We start from the raw sequence: 14,820 nt of genomic DNA, 5'->3' as shown, positions 1-14,820 counted from the left end.
GAATTTGCTGCAATCCTGGTGAAATGTCCTCTTTCACAGGAGATGAACCAATCGTAAGGAACAGGTTTCCACTAGTTGTGTCAGTTGAGTTTTCCCAATTGGAGTTAAGAGAAATTTCCACTCACTCGGAGATTGTGTCGATGCTGCTCTGGGGTTTACTGAGTGGGATGTAATCTCCCTGTTTTTTTCTTGAGGCTGTGCTCGGTGGAGGGAGAAGATTGGCCCTCGTTGTAGAATCTTCCCTCCCAGATGCAGTGGACATGTTCTGCTGATAGCGGAGGATTGGACAATGTCGTGTCAAATTCTCCTGCTTGCCCCTGTCTCACTCAGTGTGGAGCTGTGGAAGAGACAATCATTGATGATTTTGTTTGATTTCAATCTCTTCATAAACGTTTGTGAATTAAACACAGGTACATAGCTGGTTTAATTATTAGATCACAATGTTAAGAATAACTACATCAAAACCTGTATGTCTGGGGTCTGACTGGATAACTGTGGAGCGCACAAAGTTTCAAAGCTACCTCGTGAAGGCACAACCACGATTGACAATCTTCTTTTTCACCGAAAACATCAAAGGGCAGTAAACAAAAGAGGCTGTGTCCCTGGGCAGTCTCAAAACACCATTCTTTCTCCCAATAAACTCATGCACTGACCATTTGTAGAGCATGAGGCTCTTCAAAAGCTCCTATGCAGAGCGTCAGCCTTGTTGCATAACTGAAGGTTTCTCAGTTTTCAAAACCTATTTCCAGTTTAGATGTGATGCTTATATTCCGCAGAATAGTAATGGTGACACAAACATGAGCAACAATGGTAACATTCACAGTGTGAACAACCAGTAAAAATAATCACTGCCACTGTTTCGCGTCAATGGTCCCCGCTCTGTGAGGCTTGAGTTTTACTGGCAAAGAAAACACATTTGTCATCACGCAGCTGCTTCAGGGTGTCCTCTTTTACTGCTGGATTCATCATGGAGTTCCTTTCTGCTCTTCCACAAGCACATCTGTTTCTCCTTTTCTTCTATTCTGATCCCTTCATTCCCACTTCAGTACAAATAACGAGGCGAGGCGGGAAAAAAAGAAACCTGCAGCCTTACTGGAGAATGTTGTGATAATGGCACAGATACCACGAGCTGATCACCCTCGTTCTCTGCCGTCACCATTCATTCTTTTTTACACCAGAAGTAAAGACATTGTTATAATCCTATAATTGTGGTTGCATTGTTTTTTTTTCTGGTGGATTAGAAATTCCATTTTGAGTTCTGAAGATTCACAATCTTTTCAGACAAGAAATGTCTCCTTACCTCAGTCATAACTGACAAACACATTACCTGGGGAATGTGAGCCCAGTACCAGACACTACGCTCTCAAAGTGTCTCTGAATTTCAGACTTTTCAAAGAGGTGAAATGGGAAATGAAAAGTATGGACAGATGGATTGTCGGAGAATGTTAAAGAGGGTGTGATGGATACAAAGAGACAAAGAGAGACAAATGGAGACTGATTTGAGGTAGACACAGAAAAGACCAATTCTCTATTCGACAAGGCTTCGAGCTGACACAAAAGAAATGAAAAGGCAGAGGATTTCACCACTTCATGGCAAGGGAAGCAACATTAGAGCTGATTAAGTCTCTTTAAATGTCAAAAGTTGACGTTTGTAAGCTAATGACAGCACGGTTTTGGTAATTACCTTGATTCGACAGATAAAGCAAATAATTCCTCCCGGCATTATACAATCAAAATGCATAATTTACAGATAGTTACGAATGGTCAGTGGTCCTCTCTTCAGATGCTGCTAGTCTTGCTGAGTTTCGCGATCAATTCGTCTTTTTTTTCTGTCAGATTTCTACAGTCCTTTGTTTTATGCTAATCAATAATACGAAGGTGAAAACTGATCAGCTGCTCACTCCTGAAAAATCAGGGAGAGGTGTTATCACTACGATAGATTAGTAGTACAGAACTCCTACTTACTAATGGGGAATCAAACCCAGGCGAAGGCAGTGAAAGGACCAAATCCTAACCACTGGGCCACCACTGAATATAACAGAAAAGCTCGTGCTTTTACGCATGACATTGCTTTTTGTTTTCCTTTCTGACCATTTTCATTGCAGAGGGAATTCTCCATCTCTGAGATTTTACAATGTGTAAGAAGACTACTTGGCCCCTCGTTTCAGTGCAACTCATCAAGCCTCCATTCATTCTAGTCCCACTTTCCAGCATTTGGAGCATCGCCTTGTGGGCTTTGTCTTTATGAAGGCAAATGTCAATGCATTTATCCCTGTGATGTCACACAACACAACAAATGGGCCCGAAGTTTGATTTGGTAAATCTGTGTTATTACCCCCTTGAGGATCTCATCTTCATTTTCACCCACAGCAGGAGACACAGGAGCACATTCCCGAGAGTGACAGAAACCTCAGGATTATACATGCTCCATGTCCTTCACGCCCACTCTAAGTCCCCAGGCAAAGCTTCTGTGATAAAAGGCAGCTTTAGTTGGAACACAAGTAACTTCTCCAGACAATGAGAACTTTTTCTGTGAGCTGGGATATAAATTGGACAGTTGAGCTGAAATAGACTCACAGGCTGCTCATGTGCAACTTTCAATTTCAAATACGCACTGACCCAATCACTGCAGCCCCTGGAATCTGATAGCACAGCCTCCGGCAGGTATCCCTAACTGAAAGCATCTGGTACACGACATGTCTCATCTCTTTCTGCCTGTGTGCCCATCTCACCTCCATCTCTCTCTGACTGCCCAACTCTGAGGTCAATGAGTTGCTTGATACAAACTCAGGCAGATTGTGAAGCCAATCTTTACCTGGAAAGCAGGGCCAGGAATTGTAAGGCACGAGGGATTGAGAAGCGATGGATTTGCAAACAGCTGGGTAAAGAGACACCAGGATCACACTTTCCTGATTCTCCAAGATACTGATTCCAGGAAGATGCACAGTGCCAGTTACCCCAAATCACACTGTCTAAATGCCTAAAGTGTCTGACAGATTGATCAGGGAGAGTTGTTTCAATCCCTTCCTGGCTCTGGTGCATTTTGTTCTATCACTTCACAATCTAAGCTTACTGCAGCTGACCTAAGAGATCCCCAGCACAGAAAAAGACCCCTCAGCCCATCAGGTCTGCAGCAGCTGAGCTCGAGCCCCTGACTGTTCTCGAACCCTTTTCTGGCACTTGCCTTATTGACTCACGCAAGTTAGCAACATCAGTCTAAATTAAAATGCACCTTAAATCGTATGAGGTTTACAGGCTTCTTGCTCTCTGACAGGCAGTGGTTGGCCTATGCGCCTGATAACCGATTTGGGTGAAATATTCGTCGGCCACCTCTCCTGTAATACCTTTACCAAACAAGAATACAAGGAGTAAATCCCTTTTAGCTCTCAACTGCAGTCAGCAAGACTCAAACAGAGCAGGGATAGCCAACTGATTTCCCGCTCATAGTCTTAGCCACTCAGCCACGGCTAAAAACGTCACAGCACTGATCTGCTTTCCAGGTCTCACTCTCTCTGTGCGTCTGTGTGTGTGGAGCAGAGGAAGAGTGAATCATTGCTCAGTTTGTTTCAATCCAATCACTTCTCAGATTTCTAAAGGGTTAAATTCAGTACATGATAGATCCGGCTGTTTCATCCCAATAGATGGGATAGACATTAATTTAAAATAAAAACATGAATTTCAGGAATAGCTCAGCAGATCTGGCAGAGAATCGGAGTCAACGTTTGAGGACTCTGTTTTATCCCACAGGTACTGCCAACCCTGCTGAATTTCTCCAGCAGTTTTTGTTTGTCTCATTGTCCAGTAGCCGAGATGGGATTTGAATTCCTGATGTGCAGGAATGAGAATTTTTTCCATGTCTAAAGTCACTTCATGTCCCATGAACATCAGAGTGAATGCCCAAGCCTTTAAAAGAAGGGGCAGGTGTCTGGATTGTTTGTGCTCAGTCGGAAAATTTACCCTTCATTCTCCTGTGATTCCCATTTCCAAGAGTTTCAAAAGGTTCAAAAAGCTGGAGATTGGGCTTTCTGTTTTGCTTTCTCAACACTGCCCCACCCCACCCCTCCTCACCCTCACCCTCCATCCAAATGTTAATATTTTCCCAAAATCTCTTCACAATCCTCTGCCTTGCAACGTATCTAGGGATGAGGAAATCCCGTTAAGTGGAGTGATTCCCGAGATCGGAAATGTTCTCTTTGGAGCAAAAAAGCTTACCCACAGATATCCAGGTGCTGTTCACAGCGGTGGATGAGGGGTGGCGGGAATAGGCGGGGTGATGGTCAGGAGAAACTGTAGCCACTGACCAGGATCAGTTACCAGAGGGCTGCAATTCAAAATAATTTATGCAAAACCATTTATATGAATTAAACACAAGAATATTGCAGAAACTCAACACATTTAGTGGCACGTGTGGAAAGAGAAACAGACCTCAAATTTTGAGTATGGTAAGTTTCTCGTTCAGAACGCGTGCTTCCTGAATGTCAATAAATGACCAGGGGGGTTGGTGAGACAGATTTTCTCGAGTTTGAGCAATAAGTCGTTGATCAGAAAGTTATTTAAAATAAAAAAAAAACAAACGTGCAATGTTCAGGAAACAGTTGGCAGGATTAGAGCCTGCATAGGGAAACCCCAATGAATTTCTATTCTATCACCTTAACCACTCAGATACAACTGGGCAGGCAGAACCTGCCACACTTTACTATTTCTCAATAAATGGCCAGACTCTCTACTGGGTTGGTGAGACAGGTTTTCTCGAGTTTAAGTGTTAACTCATTGATTAGAAAATCCTTTGAAAAAAAATTAGACGTTCTGGACATGTAGTGGACATGATTCTAACCTGTGCAGGAAAGTCAAATTAATTTCTCGTCCATCGCCTTAACCACTCGGCCACGACTACAGGGGGCATGCTACACTTTAACATTTCTCATGGAATGGTTTCAACAGGAAAGAGGAGCATTCGGCTTGTGTTGTGCATGCCACAACCCTTATATTTCTTGTCATCCAGTATTTGATCAGAGCGGAGATTGAATGGAACTAGATTACTGAGAAATAGAGTGAATTGCAAGAATCCAGTTCCATGAGCAGAGAGATTAATAGTCTGATCATGGATCGAAAAAGAAAGATGAATTTGTATTTTTAATGCGCCTTTTCCCACCAGCTAAATCACAACCAAATGAATAATTTTGAAGCATTATCTGCACTGGCCAATCTAATACGGGGAGAGTGCAGGGAAGTGGAGTTAAAATGCCTATCAGGCATGATTTAAATGATGGAGTGTACTCGATGGGCCGAATGGCCTTGCTTACACTCCTATGTCTTATGATCTTATGGTCTAATGTGCAAATCAGGGCACGTTGTTTAACCGTGGGTCAAAAAGGAAATTGTTTCAAATACTCACAATTGCCACTGGGTGTGCCAATGATTTCTTGACTGACTTTATGTGTTTGCTGTGCTCTGATTTACACCCGGGTGAGTAATCTCAGGGGAAGTCGTTGCCCAATTAATACAGAGATGAGGGGGATTTTCTCCCATTCAGAGAGTAACAAATCCGTCGAATTCTTCCAACAAAGTTCTGATAAGGCTAGGTGTATTCAAGGTTAAGAAAGACAGAGAATTAGTCATTTAGGGATTCAAGAGCCACTGTGACAAGGCAGAAAAATGGTGTTGATGTTTAGCCATGATCTCAATTAAAGATGTAATTGACCTAATGTGCCAAAAGACTTCCATCTGACCCAATGTCTTATTAATTGACATTTGAAAAAAAAGTGAGACAATTGTAAAGGAAGTAGTAGAGAACGTTTATAAAAGGTTATTGCAGTCAAACACAGTAAACATTGTTTGTTGAAAGGCAAATCACACTTGATAATGTTGCAAGGCTTCTTTGGTAATATTGCAAGCACAGCTGATAGAGAAAAGTGGCAGACGAATTGCATTTGAACTTTTAACCAGTACTCTGTAAGGAACCATATCTCACGTCATTGCACAAGATCGGGGTTTATGCTGTTAGGTATAAACGGGCATGGGCTGCCCATTGTTAATTAACATAAAATACAAAATGGGGATTACTGGATGTTTTTCACGTTGGAAAGATAGGATTTGTGGAGTGGCGGAATGATCATCCATAGGACTGCAATTATTTATCTCCGTGTTAATGGCTTGGAAGAAGTGCAATGTGTTCAGTTTTGCTGAAGATACAAAATAGGCGGAGGGCATGCTGTGTTAATGACATGCAAATCTGCAAAGGGATATAGGTAGGTTAAGTGAGTGGACAAAAACTTGACTAATACGAATTCATGTCGGCAGTGTGAGTTCTTGTATTTTGGTAGGAAGATTCAAAAGGTAGACTACTATTAAAATCGAGAGAAATTTCCGGAAAATACGGTACAAAGTACCCTGGGTGTTCTTGTGCATGAAGCAAGCAAAGGGGAATGACATATTTATTTTTCTGGCAAAAAATTGCCTCATTTTCCTGAAGCTTGCAATGAAAGATAAGGTTTCCCAGGAAAAGACAGAAACTAAGTATAACAAGAATGTTGCCAGAACTGAATAAGATGAAACTTTGCGGAATGTTTGGTTAGGCTGGGACTGTTCTCCTTGGAACACAGGAGGCTGACTGGAGTTTATAATCATATAAAAGCATTTATTAACATTCAATATTCTTAGGGGCCTTGACAGTCGAGACAGGGACAAATGGTTTTGAAGAGCACAAGAGAGAGGAACGAGAGGGCATCATATCCGAATATGGTTTAGCCCATTTAATTCAGAAATGAGGAGGAATCTGTTCGCCCAGGGGTCAGTGAACTTGTGGAATTCTTTCCTGCAGATGGCTGTTGTGACTGGATTGTTGGGTATTGTCAAACTGAGCTGGACAGACGTCTAATCAGTAAGATGGTCAAGAGTCATCCAGGTCACGCAGCAGGATGGAGTTGAAGATTATCATTGAAATATGCAGCAGACTCGATGGGTCGAATATTTCTGCTCCTAATTCTGTCCTATTGCTCCTTCATCATGTTGTTCTTAGTCTTATTTAATAAATAGGTCCACAATTGTTTGGTCGGTCTTGGATAAAATTATAGTCTTAGTTTCACGCCGTCACGCCTTGTAGATAATCTCGGTCCTTTCACTCTGCTCCCTCTGTATTTGTTTTCCAGCGATGGCATTTTGGATTCTTTCAACTGAATTGAAAGTCATTTTAAATAAAACTGACTGCCACCACTCCACAAACACTCAACAACCTGGTTTATCTTTGTTAAGAAGCCCTGCCCACTGTGACTACTCACACAACAGCAACACGGAGTCATTCTCTGTCTGAACTTTAAAGCAAGGCTACAGTAGGGAAAGCTCGTTCCGAACAACGAGACCATTAAAGAAGCTACAACTTAACAGTAAAAGTTGGTTTATCAGCATTTCTTCTGCCTTGTTCCTTATTCCTTGTGTCAGTGAATCAAATGTGTCTCTCAGTCTGTCAAGGCTTTCACTTTTGCTGTTTTTACAGAGCCCTGCCTTTACACTTAGAAAATGCTGGGAATACTCACAATCCCTCCCTACCTGCGAATGAACGTTTCTTTGATCAAAATAAAACATGCCACACACGAAGGAGAAATCTTCAGAATCTTAGAAAAACTTCAGGAGGAGTCCTCTTAGTTTTCTTCTGTCATCTTAGCAAAAAGATGATTATCACTTGGATTCTGTTTGTCACAGAGAGTGCAGGGAGATCGTAAAGTTCCGATGCATCTTCTGCGCGTTCTGTTCCTTGAATTTCAAAATTAGGCGACTTTGAGGCTCCTGACTTTAGACTCATTGTCCTGTTGTCCTGGCAATTCATCCACATGATATATATTTCCTGGAGACTTTGACTGTAACTCACACAACAATCAGGAAGTGGACAGCACCAACCAGCATTGGAACTGAACCATTGGATTTTACCGATACAGTCGATAAAATTCAGCCTCACTCTTAATGTGGAGGGGTGGGGAGGGTGGTTGCGGGACTGCAGATTCATCCCCTGCTGTTCAGTAAGGAGCATTCCATCTGTAAAAGAATTTGTTGTTGATTGGAAACATTTCTTCCTGAACTCACTGCCATCTGCTTTAACAAGAGGAGCTGAAATATCGTTATAGATTGAAACGTAAAGTTGCATGTTCACAAATTAAGTGAGAAAATATCTGTATAATGTTTGCAGCATGACATTGTTACTGAAAGAATGATGCAGCGGCCCACAGGGAGGCAGGTGTGTGATTAAATCCTACGATGAACACGTTGTGTATGGGCAAACAACATCCCTGCAGCAGTGTTCCCAATATAAAGCTAACAGGGAAGTGCCATATGTAACTGAACAGGAGAAACGCTATCAAGCAGCACTCTGAATCAACAAGCTCTGCTGCCATATAAAGGAGAAGTACTTTCCAGAGCTGAGAAGCCATGAGCCTGATGTGATTTGAACACACAACCATCTGATCTGGATTCAGACACGCCACCGTGGCACCACAAGCCCACAGTCGATAGAGGCACTGCTGTGCAGAATAAGTGAAGTGGTCATTCCCAATGAGAACGTAGTGAAAAACGTCGGTAGAAAGGTCGGACATTTCCTGCATCTTTTCTGCCCGCTCTCTCCGTGTGTCTCCAAACTTCTTTTTTTTTTCACTCTCCACCTGTTTGTCTGTCTCCTATTCCCCCTCATCCTGCCCTTCTGTGCTACATTCTTTCGGCCTCTCTTTTCTTGCCATTTAAGTTTCCCTTTGATACATTCTGATCTGAACTGGGAAGATCGATCTCGGGTTGTGTGTCACAGGGCGGATCTAGGAATTACTCTCGAAACTCCATCAGTTACAACGAGAAATAAACGATTTGGTTGTGGGATGGAGGTGGTGTAGGTTCCAAGACAGATATGCTCAGGCATTTTCCACAAATGTTGTTGTGAGTAAACAACAACATAAAGAAAAGCTGACTGTATTCCTGTATTTGCATCATTAGAAGCCTAATGTTCTTGGTTTTAAAAAAAAACCTGACTCGCTTTCTTCAACGCAGTCCGGGGTAGCACAATGGACAATGTAATGACGTCTGCTTAGGGATCAGGAGATTGCAGTTTTCTCTCTGGTCGAGTGCAGTTCATGAATTCTTTATCTATCCAAATTACTTTTTCTCATTGGCCTGAAGCCGTGATGCGGTTTGAATTACTTTTGCACATGACCGAGAATCCTTTCACAGTCTAAAATCAGTAAATGTTACCAGAAATATCTGAGTGTATGTCCCAGCATCATCAAAGGAGTGGAACATGAAATGGTGCCACAAGCTGCTCATGGGCACTTTTCAATTTCCCAAATCCACCGACCTAATCATGCAGTTCCTGGCAATGGCAAGGAAACAAAATAGAAAACCCATTCTGAGCTTTGTGAATCTTTAGAAGCACTTTGGGAAGTGGAATCAGAGAAGAATTAAAGATGCAACTGCCCCACTGGGCAGAGACAGTCGCCTTTGAGAATCTGGACAGTGACTCATGTTCTCAGGATCATTAACTGATCTGAGACATTGAAAGGATTCCTGCCACAGATGCTCTGCTTCTGCCGTCGTCACTATCAAGAACAATAAATCCTGATTCCCTCAACAGGAACGGAGATAGGCCATGGCGGTGAGCATGCCGAAACCTAACTGCTCGCAGGAAGGATTCAATTATATTTGCATGAATATTTCTTCTGATTTATTTTCATCAAACTCCCGTTCTGTCACTCATCTCTGTTTGACATTAGAATATTGTCTACATAGAAAATGAATGAAAACACAACTCTGGTGGAATTTGAACCAGCTAGATAAAAACAGGAATTGTATCTCCAAGAGCGGGTCCACTCCCTAATTATTAGGGGATGACTTTCCTTACCAATTGGGGAAAAAAAGCTCAGTTCCATTGATAATGCTTAACAGGGAAACATATGCCAAACATTTCAAACCATGAAATATTTTTACAGTCAACGCTATTCAGCTGCATGCGTTCACAAAATTTATTTACACCTAAATTTCAGTTATCTGTTTCTGAAAATCATGATCAGCTGTGTTGCAATTTACAATGGGCTTCACTTTCAATAATATGCCACACTTTTCAAAACCATGAGTGTTTTCACACTCAGCCTTAATCATCTGTTCACAAAATTTCTTTGCACCTAAGGTCATCCCCTCCCTACCTCCCCACCTATACACTCCTCTCCACCTATCATCTCCTTTACCCATCTTCGGTCCGCCTCCCCCTCTCTCCCTATTTATTCCAGAACCCTCTCCCCATCCCCTCTCTGATGAAGGGTTTAGGCCTGAAACGTCAGCTTTTGAGCTCCTAAGATGCTGCTTGGCCTGCTATGTTCATCCAGCTTCACACTTTGTTATCTTCAATTTTCATTGACTGTTTTTCTTCATTTTTGAAGAAAATCACATGTTTCTGCACAATGCTTAGAACAGTGGAATACCATCTACTTGTGGTTGGTTGGCTCACTGAGCTGGTTCATTGTTCTGAAGATGTTGCATTACACCAAAAAGAAAAAGAGTAACTCTTCTAAAGACAGTGGATTCCCAAAAAACTGGGTCAGAAGATGCCTATCACACGAACGACACCAGAAAGATACCACACGCCCCGAAATACTCATCAAGTTGCCTTACATCAGGAACAAATTGGAATTGAGTGCAAGACTCCGACCACCACTGGGCATTAGAGTAGCACACAAACCCACATCAACACTACGTCAAATGCTCATCCAGAACAGAGACCCACTACCCACTGTGAATAAGGCCAATGTCATTCACAGGATTCCCTGCAAAGACTGCAGCAAACAGTATGTTGGACAAACAGGAAGGAAATTAATCACAAGAATACACAAACATCAACTGGCAATCAAAAGACACACCCAATACTGACTCATCTCCATCAACATGAATAACAAGAACCATCAATTCGATTGGAAAAATGCCAGAACGCTGTGACAGGCAAAACAGAGAAAAGCATACGAATTCCAATAAGCCTGATACTCCACTCAGAAAGCCATCAATAGACAAATACAGCTCGACCCCAAATGCACTCCATTGCAAAGAAAACCGGAAGTGAGGTAATCCAGCTGAACGGACACACAGAGTTTAAATATCAGGCGGGAAAACTCAACAGCGCTTCATCGGAGGTTGCACTAATGTTGCTTACCAATAGAGAAATGAAACCTTTACTGAACAACAAACCAGCTCGGCGAAACAACCAATCACAAAATCAACAACTCTAGCGACGAGTCTACTCAAATTTTAAAGCTATTTGCTGTTTCTCCAGTCAAATCTCGATCAGTTAACCCTGTATCTTCCTCAAATTCTTTCTTCCAATAAGCACTTCAATCCGGAACAAATCTATCAAACCGTTTTCATTCCAAAACAGACACAAGGCTGACATTGCAGAAGGCATGTGATGGCACTTTCAGTGATACACTGCCTCCCCGGGAGCTGCAGACCTGTCCAGCGCTGCTTCAGACAGCACCATCCTTCCTGTGGCATGTCCCACCGTGAATGGGAGGACAGATAGAAATAACACACTCTTGTCAATATGTCAATGCGCAGCGAATGTTAGATTGTGCAGTGCCTCAGTAACGTGTGAGGAATGATGTTACAGAGGGCTTGTGATAGTGGGAGGATAGAAATGTCTGTGAGAAGAGGCGAGTTTGAATTCTGATACATCAAACGCAGACGTGTGAGAGAGGGTGAAATTGTGATCAGTGATAATGGGAACTGCAGATGCTGGAGAATCCAGATAACAAAGTGTGAAGCTGGATGAACACAACAGGCCAAACAGCATCTCAGGAGCACAAAAGCTGACGTTATGGGCCTTGATCATTCATATCTAGGCCCGAAGCGTCAGCTTTTGTGCTCCTGAGATGCTGCTTGGCCTGTTGTGTTCATCCAGCTTCACAATTTGTTATGTGAGAGAGGGAGAGTTTGAGGGAAAAAATTCACTACCTCAGAGCATATTTTCATGTAAATCAGTTAATTTCTTAATGAATGACGAGTTCCAAGGAGGAAAATGGGGAAGAATAACAGCGACCATGACACGGATTCGAACCAAGGATACGGCAGCCACAATGCAGAATATTAACTACTATACAATCACAGCAACACAGTAAAAGACATTATTAAAAAACATCATAAGAACTATGGCTGAGTATGTGTTCGAAACAGCACCAGATACAGAGTGGGAACACTTGGCGATCAGCGGACTGACGTGTCAGAACTCAGAGTGGGCTGCAATCGTTAAGTTCGATGCTCCCAGGCACTATCATTGTGTAGGTTGAAGACTGAGATTGATAGATTTCGACAAACATTGACAGTTCAGGGGAGAGTGCAGGATATTGTTGAAATGTACATTTGAACAGTGTTGTAGTTTAACATCAGTTACTTCACCAGTTTTCTCACACAAGGAAGTAACCGCTCCTGCAGAAGATGACAAAATTCCTGTACCCAGGCCCAGAGTCAGAGAAACTCAGTGGTGCAGCCACAAATATACAACCGGAAATGGAGATGACAATGAGCGCTTGGGGCGACGCTGCGCCTCCAGTGACACAATGGGGGAGCATGCGATCTTTCTATGATGGTATAGAGGTGCATGAAATTCCGAGGCTGTGAGCTCCAACTTCACACGGAGCAGCTTTTAGCGCCATGGAGCAGGGATTATTGGGGCATCAGGCTGAGGGAAAATGCCATTGAGCAAAACAGAATTTATTGGACCCAACCAGCCTCTCTATTTGAATAATGATCAGTACCCCTGGAAAATGCCCTATTATCGTATTATTCAATTTTCTGTAAACAGACACAGGTCATTAAAATAATCTAAACTTACGAAAAGTAACAGGAATAGACAATGGTGTGATTAGGCTCGAGTTTTCCTCACGTTGTGGAGGAAAAGCAGAAAGTTGGAGATGAGAATTATCAGAACAGGAGTGATCTCATTGAATGACTGAGCGGCCTGGATAAGGTGAATGGTAACTCGCTGAGGACAAATGTGTTTTCTTTGTCAGTGAAACTCGCTGCATCACAAATTCAGGACCATTGAATTGAAGCAGTGATGGTGATTGTCTCTGATGGCTGTACATGTTGTGACTGTTGCCAGTTCTCCTCACGTCCATGTTAACACAGTAACTGCAGTGTGTAAGCCCACAGCGGGCCAGTGGTGCATTGGATAACGCACCTGACTATGTATCAGGAGTTTGCAGGTTTGGCTCTTACCTGGCTCGAGTTCAGTGAGGGATTTTATTACTTCTCCCTGCTCTGAAGCCGACGTGATGTTTCACTTCCTGCAGGAACGAGAACCCTTTCACTATCTTCTATCAGTGAGTGTCACCTATGTCCCAGCCTCTTCAGAGAACGGAAAGTTTAAATTTCGTAAAAGCTGTTCATACTGACCTGCTGGTTTCCCAAACCCAGCGACTCAAGCACTGAGACTACTGGGAATAGCAAGGAAATGAAACAAATTGCCCGGTCTCAGCTTCAACGAGCTTTAGAATATCTTTGGGAAGTGGAATCAGAGGAGAATGAAGGGTGAACTGTATGACTGAGCAGAAAGAGTTCCGGCACCATTCCCATCTTTAAGAGGCTGGGGCGTTGATTCGTATGTTCTCGGGGGCATCAACTGATCTGAGACATTGAAAGGATTCGCTTCAGAACAGCTTTACATTTGCTGTAGTCCCTGTCAGGAACAAACAGGAACGATCAGGAACCTTCTGAGGAGCGGTCACTAGACCAGAAACATTAACTCTGTTTTCCCCTCCACAGATGCTGCAGGTCTACTGAGCTTTTCCAGCAACTTTGATTTTGTTCCTGATTTACAGCATCTGCAGTTCTTTTGGTTTTTATTCAGGAACAATCAATCCCGATTCCCTGACTGGGAATCACACCCAGGCCGCAGAGGTGAAAGTGCTAAATCCTAACCATGAGACCACCAGAGCAGAGGGCAAAAGCACGTGAGTTGTTTCTTAATCATGCAACTTTTCACTTCTTTCCTCTTCCAAAATGATAGCATCATTAAGTATTTATCTGCCCATCAATCCCTGCTTCCAGCACTTGGCCTGTAGCCTTGTATGCTCTGAGATTTCAAGCGTTCATCTCAATAATATTTTCCTTGTGATGTTTTAATCTGATCTGAAATGTTACAATAAATAGGATTGAAGTTTGAGATGGTAAAACTGTGGTCATATCACCTTCAGGGAACTGAACCTCATTTTCACCCACAACCACCATTAATCAGAGACATTCCCTCAACAGTGACAGAGGTATCAGGAGAGACCAATTCCCAGAAAGTAAGGATTTCACCCACCTGGCTTATATTGTTCACTTTCAGACTTCAAAATCAGAGTCTGTTTACAGCAAAGAAAATAATCATTCGGCCTCTCCCCTGTCCTTGTTACTGTCCCTTTGTTTCCCCATCACTCTGCAACTTATACTACTCCACCTCATTCTTCCTGCCAAACTGGAACTGTTAGCAATTGGTTCTGAAAGATCTTTCGCAAATACCTGGAAGGAGAAACAGGAATGTGGTATTCCAAATGCATTTCTGGCTGGTGAAGGAAATGACATGGCGGTGTTAACACTGTTGCATCAGAAATGATTTCAAATGATGTTTAAGGAGCTCCTTTGGATGTTGGATTCAGAAGGTGGTGACAATTCCTGCAGATCCCAGAAGGAAATGAACTCACGGACATTTGCGAATCACCAACCTACAGATCCAAAACTGCAGGCATAGGTGTCCTCTTAGAGACGGTCTCATGCATTAGAAACTGCACTGTAAGAGATAAATGAATAGACTGTGCATAATAGAGC

The 14,820-nt window shown here is 42.6% G+C and overlaps 1 long non-coding RNA gene across 1 annotated transcript in view; it reads left to right on the top strand.

Annotated features, from left to right (window-relative positions):
• LOC132208834 (uncharacterized) overlaps positions 1–14,820 on the top strand; it is a 232,018-nt gene that overhangs the window by 16,901 nt on the left and 200,297 nt on the right. The gene's annotated exons all lie outside the window — the stretch shown is intronic.

Source organism: Stegostoma tigrinum, unplaced genomic scaffold (genome assembly GCF_030684315.1).
Source record: "Stegostoma tigrinum isolate sSteTig4 unplaced genomic scaffold, sSteTig4.hap1 scaffold_54, whole genome shotgun sequence".
NCBI lineage: Eukaryota > Metazoa > Chordata > Chondrichthyes > Orectolobiformes > Stegostomatidae > Stegostoma > Stegostoma tigrinum.
The sequence above is the reverse complement of the archived record's forward strand: the minus strand, read 5'-3'. Positions and strand labels throughout refer to the sequence as shown.